The sequence below is a fragment of the Eumetopias jubatus genome, unplaced genomic scaffold (assembly GCF_037043125.1).
Source record: "Eumetopias jubatus isolate StellerSeaLion01/CBP00866 unplaced genomic scaffold, mEumJub1_p1.0 scaffold_8, whole genome shotgun sequence".
Lineage (NCBI taxonomy): Eukaryota > Metazoa > Chordata > Mammalia > Carnivora > Otariidae > Eumetopias > Eumetopias jubatus.
Window position 1 is genome coordinate 80,914,035 of NW_028274814.1, and position 17,092 is coordinate 80,931,126.

General features: G+C 47.9%; 1 pseudogene; it reads right to left on the bottom strand.

Moving 5' to 3' along the window:
* Positions 1 to 12,131: 12,131 nt before the first annotated feature.
* Positions 12,132 to 12,665, bottom strand: LOC114225719 (thiol S-methyltransferase TMT1A pseudogene; annotated as a pseudogene).
* Positions 12,666 to 17,092: the final 4,427 nt, after the last annotated feature.

The window sequence follows — 17,092 nt, forward strand, 5'->3', positions numbered from 1 at the left end:
CCAGGGGTAGGGCTGGGCTGAAAGGGGAAGTAGTGATTTATAAGCTTTTAAAGAAATGCCTCAGCCTCCAACCGGTCCCCAGAATCAGTGAGTCCCACGCCTGACATCACTCAGGCACCTGAAGCCACAGGAATGAGAGGAGGTTGCCTCCCCCGCCTGCCCACCCTCTGCAGGCTGAGGCCAAGGCCAGGGGAGAGCAAGCACATCTCCGGCCTTGAAGCACCTGCTGGGTGTAGGGCCACACTGCCCAGCTGACACTCCGGTCCCAACCGGAGACCCCCTCCCTGACCACCGGAGCAGCGGACCAGCAGGGAGGGGTATACCTATCTCTGTCTTGGTGCCCCCTTCACCAGCCAAGCGTGGCTCCTCCAGGAGAGCTAGGTGGGCCTTGTGCAGGCCGACCTCAGGGACTGAGTAGCCATGCAGCAGAGGGCAGGAAGGCCCAGAGAGATGCTGGCTGAGGAATGAAGAGCAAATGGCAGCTCCCAGGGGTGTGGCCCCAGGGAGTCCCATTCCCTGAGGCTAAGTGGGTGGCTGTGTTGCTTGGTGCTGAGAGATTGGCCTTTGAACTCACTTCTGCATGATCCTTTCTGAAACTCACTTTCTTCTTCTTCTTTTTTTTTTTTTTTTTAAAGATTTTATTTATTTATTTGACAGAAAGACACAGCGAGAGAGGGAACACAAGCAGGGGGAGTGGGAGAAGGAGAAGCAGGCTTTCTGCCAAGCAGGGAGCCCGATGTGGGGCTCGATCCCAGGACCCTGGGACCATGACCTGAGCCGAAGGCAGATGCCCAACAACTGAGCCACCCAGGTACCCTCCTCCTTTTTTAAAAAAGATTTTATTTATTTATTTGACAGAGAGAGAGAGAGACAGTGAGAGAGGGAACACAAGCTGGGGGAGTGAGAGAGGGAGAAGCAGGCCTCCCGCTGACGAGCAGGGAGCCCGATGTGGGGCTCGATCCCAGGACCCTGGGATCATGACCCGAGATGAAGGCAGATGCTTAATGACTGAGCCACCCAGGCGCCCCAGAAACTCACTTTGTTCTTGTCCAAAAAAGGGCAGAATCCCCCCCCATCGGTATACTAATGAAATGTGGCCGTGTGACCCATGGTATGTGTTCAGGAAATGACAGGTGTCTCCTCCCTGATCTCTGTCAGCTGCCCTGAGCCCCTTCCACAGCTACCCTTGGACCAGCAATGAGTCAGCTCCTGCTGGGCAGCAGGAATCCCCGGGTTCCCATTCTGGAAGCATGAGTCAGGACCAGGTTGGGGAGGAGAAAGGTCATACTGGGGACAGATGCTGGACCCAGGCAGGAAGAGACATGAGCCTGGCTGTGACCTTATCACGATCGGATGTGATGTCCGTTGCCAGTAACTGGATCTCAAGGGCTGGGTAGGCAAGGCCCTGGGGCTGAACGGAGCACCCCCCAGCTCTGTGGGCTGAAGGTGTTGTTGACTCGGGCTCTGTGATATGTAGATGCTTTTCAGATAGAACAGTCTGTAAAGGGCCTGGCCATGCCCTAGAAGGCATTGTGCTCATGGTTGTGGCTGTTGCTACAGGACCTCTAGCCCTGGGGCAGAGCAAACCCTGAGGACTCCCTTACTTCCCTCAGAGCTCCCAAATCCAGCTCGCCACATCCGAAGCCCCATCTTAGTTCCCTGAGAGCCTCTCTTCTTTGTCTAGATTCTTGCAGTTTCCAATCAGGGCCCAGATGAGCTTTCTCCAGCCTTTGGTGAGTATCTAAGATGGGAAAACCCTACTTTCAGCTCACTCTCCTATACTCCTGCCTCTGAGCAGGGGTCAGTCTTTCCTTGCGGCTGCAAACTGACCATTCAGCACAACGGACAGCGCCCCGTGGGGCGGGGGCATGGTGGGGAGGACGGTCTCCGTGCCTTGCAGTAGTCAATATTTTAGCCACACTATTTGTATCCACTAATGCCTGGCTTCTTATCTCCAGAGCCAGAACTTACTGGTTTCTTAGGACAGCTAACTATGGCTTATCCATCTCTCAATAACTAAACACACCGTTCTAGGCTTTCACATACATGATGGGATTTAGGATGAGGTGCCTCAGACAGCCTTTGCAGGTGGAAAAATGGAGGGGAGTGGTATAGTGATTCGACTTATCCCTGCCACCCTGACATGAAGAAAGTCAATTGGAATACACACAGGCAGAAAAAAAATCATTCACTGAGCATTCCCATTTATGAAATTTGCAGAACTGTTAAAATATGCAAAAAAATGAAGCAGCAGTTTTGCTGGGTGGAAACAAACCTCATAAACCCTCAGTGACTAGAATCCCTGCTTCCAGCAGCCCTCTCCAGGCTTCTCTGGCTACTGCACCAGCAGGGCCCCTGCCTGTTCCTGCTGGGGACACGGCCCTGGGAAATGGCGTGGAGGCCCAAGGACAACAGAATTTGATGACTCTGTGGATTAAATACATACTGATGTGTCAACAGTGTGACCAATACCAGAAATCAAAGGTTATATTCTCTCTTCACTCTCCCTCACCCTCTCCCCTTCTCTTCCCTGGGCTCCCCCTTCTCCGAGCCTTTGGGGCCCGATAGGATGAGCTTGGTCATGGTGGGGTGTGGAAGGAACACTGGCTCGCTTCTCCTCCTATCCCAAGCCCTAGAGGCCATAGCTTCTAATGTCCTCCTGAATGCTCAGTGCTGAGGTTTCCTTGTGTAAGCCACGGCCCAAGCTGCCATTCCAGCCCTCCCCCTCCCAGCCTCCAGTCTGATCCTCTGGACAGAGAGCTGTTTGCCCAGCCCACACCTGGCAGCCTGTCCCAGACCATCAGGATGAACAGGTTTGGCTGACCAAACTGGCTACAGCCTTTGTTTTTAGTGAGATAAAGACAGAGTCAGAGCTTTTGGCCACAGCTGAAATAAACTTTTTGGATTTGCTTTCTTTTGAATCATCTCTAATGTATGGAAAAGTGGTAAGAATAGTACCAAGACCTTTTTTTTTTCTGACCATTTGAGAGTTAGTTGCTGACCTGATGCCTCCTTACCTCCAAATACTTTAATGTGTATCTTCTACAAACAAGGACATTCTCTCTCTCACTTAGCCACATGATGGCCATAAAAATCAGGAGATTAACATGGATACATTACTGCCATCTAACACTGAGACCCCATTCAAGTTTTACCAGTTGCCCAATAACGTCCTTTATAGCAAAAGGACCCCACTCAGAATCATGCGCTAGTGCATTTGGTTGTCAATCTTCTTGGTCCCCTTCAGTCTGGAGCAGTTCCTCAGTCTTGATTTTTGAGTTTGGCACTTCTGAGGATGATAAGCCAGCGATTTTGTAGAATGTCCCTCAGTTTCGGCTTGTCTGATGTCTCGTCATGATTAGACTTGGGTTATACATTTTCGGCAGGAATATCACAGAGGTGACTGCATCCTATCCACGCAGTGCGAGATTTCAATTTGTCCCATTTCTGGTGATCTTCACTTGATGACTGGATTCAGATGGTATCTTCTAGCTTCCACCACTGTAAATTACTTTTTTCCCTCTTTGTAATTAAAATGACGTTGTGGAGAGGTACTTTGAGACTCTGTACATGTCCCGAGCCTCATTAAACCTCCTGCTAGTTCTAGCATCGCTGATGTTTCTGGCTTAATTATTACTATGATGTCTGCCGAATCCATGATTACTTCTACATCTGTTAGTTTAGCATCTTCCGTATGGAAAAAAAATTGTTTCTCTTCTTCACGTTTATTTATTCATTTATTTATTTATATTAGTATAGATTCAGGGATTCCAATTTTATTAATTTATTTTGATGCCTAGATAGTCCCAGCTTTGGTCCGTGGGTGCTTCTTTAAGCTGGCTTTGGTGTTCTTTTGACATATCTCCTCCATTCTTGAAACGCTTCCTAACTTTCTGGAACAAGATGATCCTGACTCATCTTGTGATATCTTTGCACCAGCACTGGAATTAGCCATTGCTCCAAGGAACTTTGGTTCCTTTTGGGAGGAATGGTATTTAGAAACCACGATCTGGGCTGATAACTTTTGAAATCTTGCCACTGATTTCTGGACCCTTAAGACAGGAAAGAGTGTTGCCTTCAGGATCCAATACTCTAGACCAATGTTCCAGACCAGTAATTCTAAAATCTGTTCAGGTAGTGGACAATGTGGAAATAAAGAGACTTTTAGTGGTACTACATGATATATTGAATAAATGTAATATTTTATAGAATCTAAAACATCATCAGTGGAGAGAGTTAAGGAATATACGTACGTATATGTCTATGTGTATATGTATATACAAAGACATGGTTTAAATCTATGTATTTTCATCTATCTGTCAATCTTGAAGGCCATGAGTCCACATTTACACCTTCAATCTCAATTTCAGTACCACACGGTTCATTCTAGTTTTCCCCTACCATCATCCCTGTGTGTATAACCAATCTCCCCTTGCAGCCACTGTCCCCAGCAGAGATGCCGTCTTCTGTGTTGGGAGAGGAAACCCTCTACCGTACCCTGGCCTGGATGCCTGCTTCCCCCGTCTAATAGCGTAGGGACTGAATTGTGCAGGAAGAAAGGCAGGCGGGTAAGCAGGCAACACGTTGAACTTTTTTACTGGCTAATAAATTATGACTTGTTCTGATCTTTGGAAGGTTTTGTTCAACACCTGTCCTTAAAAATGATATATATTTTGCCGTTTTTAAAGTGCCAAACTGCGTGATTAATATTTGGGCAACAGAAAGAGAAAAGTTATCTATAATTTTACCACTTGAATACAACCATTGTTTAGGACTTTAGCGTATTTCCTTTCAGTTTTTTCTCCAGTGCATCAGTTTTCTTTTAAATATAATTAGAACTGAAACGCTACACCTTCCCACCTGCATGTTTACCAAAGGCAATAAGAAAAGCATTCACTACTTATGAAATAACCTAGTGTGTGCTAGGCTCTGCACAGTTGTTTTCTCTGTCTCCTTTAATCCTTAATGTAATCTTGCAAATTAGCTATTTTTCTGATATTAGAGATAAAGAAATCGAGGCTCAGGGGGACAGTGCAAAGTGACCCTTCTAGGACTGGAACCCAGGTGTCTCTCTATCCACTCTCTCTGAAAGTTAAGTATTTTTGTCCATAGTACAACACTATTTGCATAACTGATTTTTAAATGCAGGCATTTTATACTCATGAGGGATTGTTTCATAACTTACTCAACTACTCCCCTATTGTAGAATCTGTGGGCTGCTTCCTCCCTCCCTCTCTTCCTCTCTCAGGCTTTATAAACAATGATGAACATCTTCATAGATACGGTTTTTCACTAATCGTTTTCTGTTTTTTTAAAGGTTTATTTTATTTTATTTATTTTTTAAAAGATTTTATTTATTTATTTGAGAGAGAGAGAATGAGAGACAGAGAGCACAAGAGGGAAGAGGGTCAGAGGGAGAAGCAGACACCCCGCTGAGCAGGGAGCCCAATATGGGACTCGATCCCGGGACTCCGGGATCGTGACCTGAGCAGAAGGCAGTCGCTCAACCAACTGAGCCACCCAGGCGCCCCTTATTTTATTTTTTAAAGATTTTATTTATTTATTTGGCAGAGAGAGAGAGACAGTGAGAGAGGGAACAAAAGCAGGGGGAGTGGGAGAGGGAGAAGCAGGCTTCCTAAGGAGCAGGGATCCCGACGTGGGGCTTGATCCCAGGACCCTGGGATCATGACCTGAGCCGAAGCAGACACTTAATGACTGAGACACCCAGGCACCCCTAAAGGTTTATTTATTTTAGGGAGAGGGCACACGAGCAGGGGGAGGGGCAGAGGGAGAGGGAGAGAAGCAGACTCCCGGCTGAGAGTGGAGTCAGATGCGGGGCTCGGTCCTAGGAACCCCGGATCATGACCTGAGCTGAAACCAAGGCTGTCGCTTAACCAACTGAGCGACCCAGGCACCCCCGCTAATTGTTTTCTAAAGGGTTGACCTAATTTGAATGCCACACTCAAACAACATTGGCATATTATTATTTCAAAAGATAGCCAATACTTTAATAGGCAAAAAAGCATCTTGATTTAGTTAGCATGCGTGTGAATACCTTTGGTTTTATTCAAGAAACATTTCAGGGGTACCAGCTGTATATCAGGAATGATGGCAAGAATGGAAGATACCAAGAAATTTTTATTATACAACTCAGCTAGACATCCAACACCAAGGTGTCTTAATTAATTCAACCCACGACTACAGCTGATTGTTTTAGGGGCTGTGCCAGTGAGGCCCTCACTGAAAGGCTGAGGGGTGATGTGGGGGGCAAATACCAAAGTCATGGGCTGGTTTCGCCAGCTCAGGAGAAATGATGTGGGGCGGATGGGATTCCCAGCTGATGGTGTGATAGCCTTGTTACTGTGTCTGAGCGCCAGACCCTCACTTACATACTCGGCTTTGTGCTGTGGGGTTGGGACTGGCTTTGCCAGCAGGCTCTGTTAGCTTCTGCCAATAGGGGGCACCAGAAGGAGCCTGCAAGGTGTTTGCTTTCTGTGGGCTCCCCCTCCCCGCCTACTGGCTTTTCGTGGGAGCTTGGCCCTACAACAGCCTTCACCCTGGCCTCCACAGTGCCTTCCTGTAGCAGCAGCTGAATCCAGTTGGCAGTCTTCCCAACACTTGGAGACTTGGCTTCATCGTGCCCTCTCACCGGGGATACCAGCGCCAGCCAGCCAGCCAGCGCCCCCTGCTCCCAGGTCTGGGCCCGAGGCTCCTAGGGCCCTGCTAGAAGCTGGGGGTCGCTCAGAGCCTCCACCTCAGAGGCCTGCCTGCGGTCCCTGGGGCCCCTCCTCTAAGTTCCTAAATGTTAATTGTTCTAATCTTTTTTCTTTGCTCCCTTAGACCTGGTGATGGTAGCTACCTCCACCCATGCCAGGCCTGGCATATAAGAGGGTTCTCTTTTTACCCTTTCAAGGGCCCAGTTAACACTCTATGCCTAGTTAACAATTCTCTGCTCAGATAGCTGGCCTGACTGTTGTCTCCTTATTGGAGTCTGGCTGACAGAGGGCAGGCCTTGAGCCCTGGCACGCAGAGGCTGGTGGGGTGCCTCCACGCTCTCTCCCTGCATCAGCGTGCATGCAAATACGGGGAAGAGAGCGCTGCCGGGCCAGTGCGCATGGGGGGCTGCCATGTTGGCTGAGGGAAGGCAGCCTCTTCCGGGGCATTCTGGGGCTCTCTTGTCGGGGTTTCAAATAGGCTGTGCCTAGCTGGGCTGGGCCACTGTGGACGGGAGAAATTCCAGCTAGGCTGGCTGGCGGCTGGCGGCTGTATGTTCCTTGAAGTCACCAGCATCTCCTGGAGATGGGAATCTATTTAAAATAGTCTGTCTTCAAAAATGTCCACACATATTTTGTGTTTGATGCATGACTCGGTTCCACAACAACTTACATTTCAACCCTTTAATAAACATGAGTGAGCACCAAATGAAGGTCAGATGCGGTGCCGGCCAGCAGAGAGATGCAGACAGAGTCCCCTGTCCTTAGCCCCGAATATCCCACTGTCTACTTGTGGGTGACACTCAGGTAAAAAAAAAAAAAAAAGCTTCCAGTGAAATCTGGCAGATGGGACACACATATTTAACTCTGTTCCCTTCTGAAATCCATAAAACTGCAGTGAGGTTTGTTTATTTTAATAATTTATTTAGATACAAATATAGTTGGTTGTTTTGAACATGAGAGTTGGTTTCCACATAATCGGTATATTATGGATCACTCTGTGCATAGTGTGAATTTCGCATTTCCTTATGCACAGTTTTGTCCGTCAAGAACATGGGTGAATGTAGAAAACTGCACCCAGTCTCACTTAGTCATGGAGGCATACACAAAAGGCACACAACTCTAACACCTTAACACCTACCTGCTGCCACCCCTCCATACCAGGTGGTACCACCATTCCCTGGACTTCAGCCCCACCCCAACCTCCTCCCACTGGTAACTCACAGTAACTTCATGGTAACTGACAAGCTGTGACCCATCCGATGCCCATGTCCACAAGCAAACTTAGTCTCTTGCCAGATAAAATGCCTAATTTATGGTAGTCATTATGAACTTCTTAACTGTTTAATATGCATAAAACTGTGCTACCCTTTTCATTAGGTTTCTATTTTTTTTTTAATGTGTCACTGATGAGGTTCTTAAGTATTGTGCCCCAACCCGATTTTTTCCTCCATAAGCCCTGTGGTTGTATTGCATGCTTTGCATAGTGTGGTGATTTTTAGGAATGCATATGTTATGGTATAGTAGAACTGATTATCCATAAGACAAAGAAAACAGCAACGGAGATGATTGTAGAACACTTCTGGAAGCTAGAAAGGAGAACAACTTGTAACTAACTGTGAGATAATAAAAAAAAAAGTGTACATTGGTCTCTGCCCCCAGTTTCCAGCACAGAACTCCTAAAACCCTTGTAAATTCCTAAGTAACAAGAACATTAAGAGCATCTCTTCTTCTGATATTTGGTCTTTGACCCTGTCCCTGACACAGGGCTCCTAAAACCCTTGTAAATTCCTAAGTGATAAGAGCACTAGGAGCATCTTTTATTCTATTGAGGCGATTTTGGATGGGCTCCTCGATGGCTCCTGGATGGGTGCCGGTCACAGACTAAGCCATGATTAGAAATTTGGAATTTTCAGCCCCACCCCCATCCTCCAGACAGGGGAGAGGGGCTGGAAATGGAGTTAATAATTGATCGAGCCTACGTGAGCAAGCCTCCATAAAATCCCAATAGTAGGGGTTTTGGGGAACTCCCAGGTTAGTGAACATATCCATGTACCGAGAGGGTAACATACCCCAACTCTATGGGGACAGAAGCTCCTGGACTCAGGACCTTCCCAGACTTTGCCCTTTGTCTTATCTTGCTGTTCGTATGTATTCTTTATCATATCCTTTAATAAACTGGTAAACATAAGTGTTTCCCTGAGTTCTGTGTGCCACTCTAGCAAATTAACTGAATCCAAGGAGGGGGTCGTGGGAAACAGATTTCTGAATTGGGACAGACTTGTAGGACTGAGGCCTTAAACCTGTGGGATCTGACACCAGCTCCAGTCTAGTGTCAGAATTGAGTTAAGTTGTGTGGGACACCCAGCTGGTGTCACAGAATTGCTTGGTATGGAGAACCGCCCCCCCCCCCCGACTGGTGACTGGAAGTGTCATAAGGGAAGGGTTCTGTGTGAGTGGTAAAGGAGACGCACTGGAGGAGAATTGGTTTTTTTTTTTAACACACTAATTAACCTAAACAAATTGAATGTCGAGCCAGCTGTGAGAAAGAAGAGTGCTACACAGAGAGAGCTTTCAACCCTGGAACCAAAGGCCCAGGGAAGCTTGTTTGTTTAGCAGGGCCAAGACACGCCCCCCCCCCCCCCCACACCCCGCCACCGCCCCGGCACCTGAGTGGGTAGATCCACTGTCTCAGGGCAAGGAAAGGACTCAGCCCTGGCCACTCTGCAACGTCTGGAGGGAAGCCCCTTAAACCTACTGACAACGGTCGCCCTAGAGAGAACCCACTCTGCCTGAGCTGGGACAGAACTGTTCATACCCAGAGGCCCCAAAGAGCCTAGAAGCTCTCTCCATTTTTCAGGCAAGGGAGTCCTGTCTACCCACCCTCACAGCAGCCTGAAGGGAGGACACCAATGTGAACAATCTGAACCAGTGCCTCCTACTGGGGAAAATGTATGGGAACAAGTAAGGTAGAACTGAAAACCAATGTGCCCCAACAGAAGGACTTCTATGAGGATTCAACCACATATTGCCATGAATGATCTGGGAATAAGAAAGAGGTTTTGACGATTAAAAAAGAATCCTGAATTTAAAATTCAATAGGGAAAATGAAAAGTAGAACAGGGGCTTCTGGGTGGCTCAGTGGGTTAAGCGTCTGCCTTCAGCTCAGGTCATGATCCCAGGGTCGGGGTCCTGGGATCAAGTCCTGAGTGGGGCTCCCTGCTCAGCAGGAAGCCTGCTTCTCCCTCTGCCTCTGCCCCTCTCCCGCTCAGGCGCATGTGCAAGCACACACATACTCTCTCTCTCAAATAAATAAATAAAATCTTTAAAAAAAAAAAGAAAAAGTAGAACAAACACTGCTGAATAACAGGGGATGTCTTCCAGGAGATCAAACGGAGGAACTACCTTGCAACACAGGACAAAAGTATAAAGACATGGAAATTATGAATGAAGAGATGAATGCAAGGATGCCAAAGCTAGGAGATCTTACATCTCGATAACAGTTGTTCCAGAAGAAGAGAAGAGAAAAGAGAAGGACTAGTCAAGAAAGAAACAGGAGAAAAAAAAAAAGGAAAAAAAAAAAGAAAGAAACAGGAGAAGAAAACTTCTCTGAGCTAAAGACTTGGGTATTAACATAAAAACAGTTCTTTGAATGCCTACCAAGATTAATAAAAACAAGCTATATACCTCATCATATGCTGGTGAAGTTTCAGAACTTAAAAAAAAAAGAAAGAAAAAGAAAAATAAAGTGAAAATCCTAAAAAAAAAAAATCCAGGCATAAAAACAATAAACCACAAAAACAGGTTACCTGAAAAGGACAGAGAAAGAGAATTAGACTACCACTTACAACTTGAAAAGCCCCAGGAACGTGGAACAGTGCCCACCGCTTCTGGGGAAAGGACTCAGATCTACGAATCTTGGCCAAAATATTCTGAAGTGTGAGGGAGGAGACAGACATTTTCAGATCTGCCAGGAAGTCTCCATGAACCACTTCTTAAGAAATGATTCAAGAAGGTGGTTAAGACAAGTGAAAATTAAATTTTAAAAAACACAAAAACACCTCAAGATAGGGGTAGACACAGAGAATGTGAAATAGTGGAGAGCAAGAAATCTAGTAAAATATGTAGCAGATAGATGGATGATGATAAATGGATTCTAAGCTATGTTATAAATTAGAACAGATCTTTGAAACAGAACCCAAGGGGGAAAATCCTCAGTAATAGGTTGAAACTAAAGTTACAGATTGACCAAACCTAGGCTATGGGACGGAGAGATTGATGGGGTGGGGAGGAAAGCGTTAAAGGTCTGCTCTAAGTTGAGGGAGGTCATCGAACTATATAATTTTGGTGTGTTGGTAGTGAAGTCCAGGTTGAAATATAACAGTACCTGTTAGTAAACTTGAGATAGATAGACAAACTTCCAAATACTAGGAAAGTATTTAAAAAAGAAAATCTAAAAAAAAGTTTGGAAGGATATCCATTAATAGTAGCGACCTAAGGGACAGGTTGGGGGAGAGGAATTTAGGAAAGTAAGGGAGAACTTGCATTTTTCCCCTCTATGTTCTTTGATTATTCAATTCTTTTGAACAGTGGGGGATGCACTGATCAATTGCCTTTAAAATTAAAGACAACCGAGTAAGAAACAGTGAAAAATTAATAGTGTTCTTAGGTGCAAGGTCATGCCATGTCCCTGGAGATACTTTCCCCAATTCCTCCTTTCTTTTCCAGGGTAATTTTTCATTCTTCCACGAATGAATAATGACTAACTAGAAAAAAAGCCCAGAGAATGGCATGCAGATAATTCCTGAGGCCCCACAGTAGAAACTGAGCATGCGCCATAAATACAGATGGCTATCTGTGTACTTATCGGTCCTCATTTGTTGGAGAAGGGCAATGTTCTGGCATGCCCTGTGGGGGGGTTCACTGTTGTCATCTTTAGGAGACTGAACTCTGTGATGGGACTTGGAAGACACCAGATTGGAAGTCACCAGAGCAGTGGCGTGGTGACATCTCTGGCCTAGTTCTTGACCTAGAGGTTAAGGTGTCTAAAGTTTAGTTATGTCTCTGACGTTTCTGTGAGCTATGCGCTTTTGGGCAAGTCATTTGACCTCCCTGAGATGAAGTGATCATCCCAGACATACTGGGTTGCTGCACATAGTCAACATTCTCCAAATCTTTTTTTCTTTTTTTCAGATTTTATTTATTTGACAGAGAGAGCACAAGCAGGGGGAGTGGGAGAGGGAGAAGCAGACTCCCTGCTGAGCAGGGAGCCAGATGTGGGACTCTATCCCAGGGCCTCGAGATCATGACTGGAGCAGAAAGCAGATGCTTAACCGACTGAGCCACCCAGGCACCCCATCCAAATGTTTATGGAATATATAAGTGGTTAAAGGAACAAGTGAAGGGACTTACCTAAGGTCACCCCTCATGGGAGCTGTGACTGAAGCCCACAGGTGTCCAGCTGAGCACGCAGTGAAGATGAGTCTCTCCCACTACCTCCTCACTCACCGGCCTCAGCACTCTGCGCACTTCCTGGAGGATCCGCTCCTGGCTCTCCACGGAGCAGAGCACCAGGGTGCAGACCACCACGTCCATGGAGCCATCGGCCACCTGAGGCATGTGCTCCCCCGTAGCCATCACAAAGTGCTCGAACTGCAGGTGTCAGTTTTCCGCCACGCTCTTGATCAAGAACTTCTCAAAGTTGGGGTTGGGGTCACTACAAGTCATGCTGCATCCGGGCGGGTAGAACTTGAAGTTGGCCCCGGTGCCGCAGCCTAGCTCCAGCAGGGAGAGTTTCCCGGAGGGGCCCACGAAGTCCTGCAGGTTGCTGAAGAGCTCCCGCTTCTTGCTTGCCATCTGCTCGTTGTATCTCACGGTGAACCTCAGCATGAAGTAGGGGAACCATTTTTTGCATATCTGGTTCTGCAAGCCCAGAAAGTTCAGCAGGAACATGGGAAATGGATGTACCAGAAGGTGGGTGAAGATTGCCAGTGTGCAGAGAGGAGAGCGGAGAACCTTGGGGATGGAGGATGGGAGCAGGGTGCAGGGTGGTGGCACCACAAGGGGTAATGTAAGACCCCGCGGACACCCCCATTGGTACAGAGTCATCAAATGAAGGACAAATCAAGAGAGGCAGTGTCTCAAGTCCTAGTCTCCTTAGGCTTTTACCAGAAAAGAGAGGATAGGAATCGCAAGAGGTGGCAGATGTTCCAAAGGTTGTCGGTCACGGTAACTTCAACATCAGCAACAACTCCCATTTACTGAGTCCTTAAGTACATCTGATAACATTATCTTCTTCGCTACTTAAAAGAACCCATGAGATAGACATTCTTAATTTCCCACTTTACAGAAGAAGAAGCTGAGTCCCATAGAGGTTAGCGACAAGGTCGTGCAGCTAGGAAGAAGTGACAGTCCAAGTGAAACCAGATCGCCACCCTGGTGTTGCATGGTTTCCCCTGAGACCGCTGATCTCTTTTAGGGGGAGTTATTGTCATTCAGACGGAGACCAGAGAAAGTACATGCATAGGGTGATCAGGTGTAGAGAATTTGGACAGAACAACCCTACAAAACGTTTAACAGAAATAGCCATTCTCACAGTCTGTAGAAACTTCTCTGGACTAGCCTCCTCCACCCACCTTTAAGTGTCTATATCCTTATCCATCCTTAGCTCCTTCCTGCCACATAGAGGTGTTTCTCCTCTGCACCAAGGCTGGTCTCACCCGGACTTTTATTTATTTATTTATTTATTTATTTATTTATTTATTTATTTAAAGATTTTATTTATTTATTTGAGAGAGAGAATGAGATAGAGAGACAGCATGAGAGGGGAGAGGGTGAGAGGGAGAAGCAGACTCCCCGCCGAGCAGGGAGCCTGATGCGGGACCCGATCCCGGGATTCCAGGATCATGACCTGAGCCGAAGGCAGTCGCTTAACCAACTGAGCCACCCAGGCGCCCTCTCACCTGGACTTTTAAAGCCAGCACCCCCCCGCCCCATTAATTAGCTCCTCCCACACCCTCATATTTAACCTCTCTCCTTATGGTCTATCTCCCTTTCCTCCACCAACTTGCACGCTCAAGTCTCTCCAACCTATAAAAATCCTCTCCTTTAGCTTGCTTTCCAGGCAAGCTAACTTCCCACCTTGCTTTCTCTTACTGCCAAACTTCATGAGAAATTGTAGTTGGCACTCACTGTTTGTACCTCCTCGCCCCATTCAAACCTCTGCCCGCTGACATGTGGCTGGTGCCCCCATGAAGCTCCAGTGAAGAGCATGCAGACAGATGGGAAGGCCGTCAGAGGGGGAGGAGAAACAGAAGGTGACAGTATGAAGAAGTAGGGACCGGTGAATGGAATGCTCTATCTGAGGTGTTGAGGGAGGCTGGTGTCCTGGGGGAGAGATAGTCTGTCCTCAGAGCCTGGAGGGAGAATGAGAAAGGTGGGCATGTAGGTAAGTCTGGGTGGAGGAGGGACGGTAAGGAGTTTTTACCAGACAGCCTGATTTTCTCAGTGAAGAAGAATGCTATGTAACTTTGTTGAAGGTGAGGGTGGAGGGGTAGGGTGGAGCACAGGGAGAGAGTTGAGAAGCTTTGCCATAGCAACTAGGAGGATTGGAAAAGCTGGTTGACCAAAGGCAGAGAGAGGTGCCCAGTAGCAGAGAGGATGCAGCTGAGCCTAGGGATTGTGAACGGGTAGTGACACCACATCTTGAGGGTATGGTCTTCACCAAGGTCTGCAGTTTGGAACTCAGGTAGAGTTCAGCATTTAGGTTGAGCCAGGCTGGGGGTTTGTCTAGGTGGAGGACACTGAAAGGTGAGAGCTCAAAGATGAGGGGTCCGAGGGGTCCAAGCTGGAAAGAAAGAAGGAGGGTAGCAGGCAGAGAGAAAGCAGATTAATGGGGTTCAGGCCTGGGGATGCTTGTGCAGGTGAAGAACCCATCTGCTGAGTGGGACAGTTATGACCGGCCCCATAGTGTGAGACCAGAGTTTGACACTCCAGAGATGGAGCAGACTAGGTTCTAGAGCATGGCCATGGGCAGAGACAGGAGGAAAGGGATGGATGTGAAGGTCACTGGAATTGAGGAGTTAAGGAACGGTCAGGCTAAGATGCTGGGCAGGTTATCTGCCTGGGAGAGTGGGGGTGCCAGGCTGGAGAGGAGCCCCCAGAACCAGGTATCAGAGTCCTTGGCGAGTGTGAGGGAGTGACTAGGAGGTCAGGAGGCAACTCTGGGGCTGGCATGGACCAGCCACAGGGGAGGGGGTAAACACGGTGTAGTTGGATGGCATGAGCCTCTTGGGTTTTAAAAAAACAGCAGCGATTTGTGCAGTCAGTATATAAAGGCAAAAACTCAATCAGCATAGAAACGATTTTATTTTCATTTTTTCAATAGATAGCACCCCTTGAATGTATGTAATATGTTTAAACAAATTATTTATTTATTTAGGGAGAGAACATGCAATCAAGGGAGGGCCAGAGGGAGAGGGAGAGAGAGAGAATCCTCAAGCAGACTCTCTGCTGAGCTTCGACGCAACGCGGGGCTCGATCCCACGACCCTGAGATCATGACCTGAGCTGAAACCAAGAGTCAGACGCTTAACTGCCTAAGCCACCCAGGCGCCCCTTGTTGTATTTCTTTGAGTTAGGTTGAACATTTTTTTTTTTCATATTTGCTATTTGATTTTCTTTCTTTCTTTTTTCTTTTTTTGTAGGCAATCTAGTGGCTCAAACTGCCAAAGTTCAAATCCTGGATTTTTGACATCTTAGTTGTGTGACCTTGGGCCATTTACTTAAATTTGTTGTGCCTCTGTCTCCTTCCTTAGGTCGGGGATGACCACACTGTGCCGAGGAGCTGTGGTGGGAGCTGCCTGGGCTCACGGAGGCAGTGTGCTTAGGACAGGGCCGGGCACCTGCAGAGTAAGTACTCTGGAAGTATGCTAGCTCTTACTATCTCTGTCTGTTGCCCACTTTCCTGCTGCATTGTTTGTCTTTTGCTTAGGGGTTCATGTATTCAGGAAAGCAACCTGTTGGCTGTCATTTATGTTGCTTTCTTGTCTTTCATTATTTGACATAAAAAAAATATTACATTCCATGCAGAAATGTGAAATGCTTTTTGTTATAATTACAAACATTTGAATTCTAAGATACTGAAAACAGATCATGCTTTTTTTTTTCTTTTTTAGGAATCAGAGGCTGTGTTTTCACGGGATGGACAATGAGTCATGGCTCTAAAGTGCAGTGGGGAAGCCAAAGACTATTTTCTCCCACTCTCTGGAGGGGAGCAACCCGTTCCCTGCAGAGGCTGCAGGACCATTGTGTCTTCACAGGCTTCATGAGGCCAGGCTGCTTGCTGGTTTTGCTGGGGTCCAGAGGGTTGCGGTGGGAAGCCAGGCCGGGAGCCGAGGGTCACCGAATGTGTGCTTGGGGGGGGTGTGTGTGTGTGTGTCACAGAGCACTACAGAGACAGGGTGAGCCTCTGGGCAGGAAGGGGACAGCTAGAAAGGGCGCTAAGGATTATCTTATCAGAAGATTCTGCCCAGAATGCCTTAAGGGGATCTCTGTGGGGCCAGCAGAGGCACGGGCTGGGGTGGGAGACGGAGTCGAGATGACCCACTGTGCCGAGCACCCTGCAGGTAGGAATGTGATCCGAGGCCTCTCTCGGTGTGGACAGCTCCTCGTGAAGCCCTCCAGAGGGGGTGTGTGTGCGCGGCCTGGCACCGAGTGGGCCCGTGCTGTTGGCGGGAGGTGCAGAGACAGGAGGAGAGGGGTGGGTGGGGCTGGAGCTGCCAGGAATGTTTCAGGGAGGGGATGGGGAGGCTGAGGGGTAGGTACTGGGCAGGCCCTGGAACGGGGAAATGCCACTCAAGAGGGGGCCGAGGCCTGGCAGGCCTGAAGACCTTTTCTTTTTTGCAATGTCCTGCCAGCTCCCTCTCCCCATGGGACCCAGGGATTTCATCTCTGCTGAAGAAACCATGCCCAGGGAGGGGCAGCGACTTGTCCAGGGTCACAAGGCAGGTCACCAGCAGTGTTCTGCCCAAGATCTCTCAGGCCAGGCTCTAGGGGAGAAGTGGAAGGGTTGGGGGGTGGTCACAGATCCTGTGGGGGCTGCAGGTGGGAGGGGGAAGGAGGGGCCAGCCGCAGAACACGGGTGGGGCTGTGGGGGTTGAGAGGTAGGGGGCTGGTATGGCAGGTGGTAGGAGAGAGTTGAGGATGAGCCCTGAGGGGTAAGGAAGTTGAAGCGTGTGTGTGTGTGTGTGTGTGTGTGTGTGTGTGTGTGTGTGTGTTTGTGAGAGCCATGGGGTATGTGTGCATGTGTGTATGTGGATGTGTGTGTGTGAGTATATGTGAGTGATGTGTGTAGGCGTGTCCGTGGGCATGTATGTATGT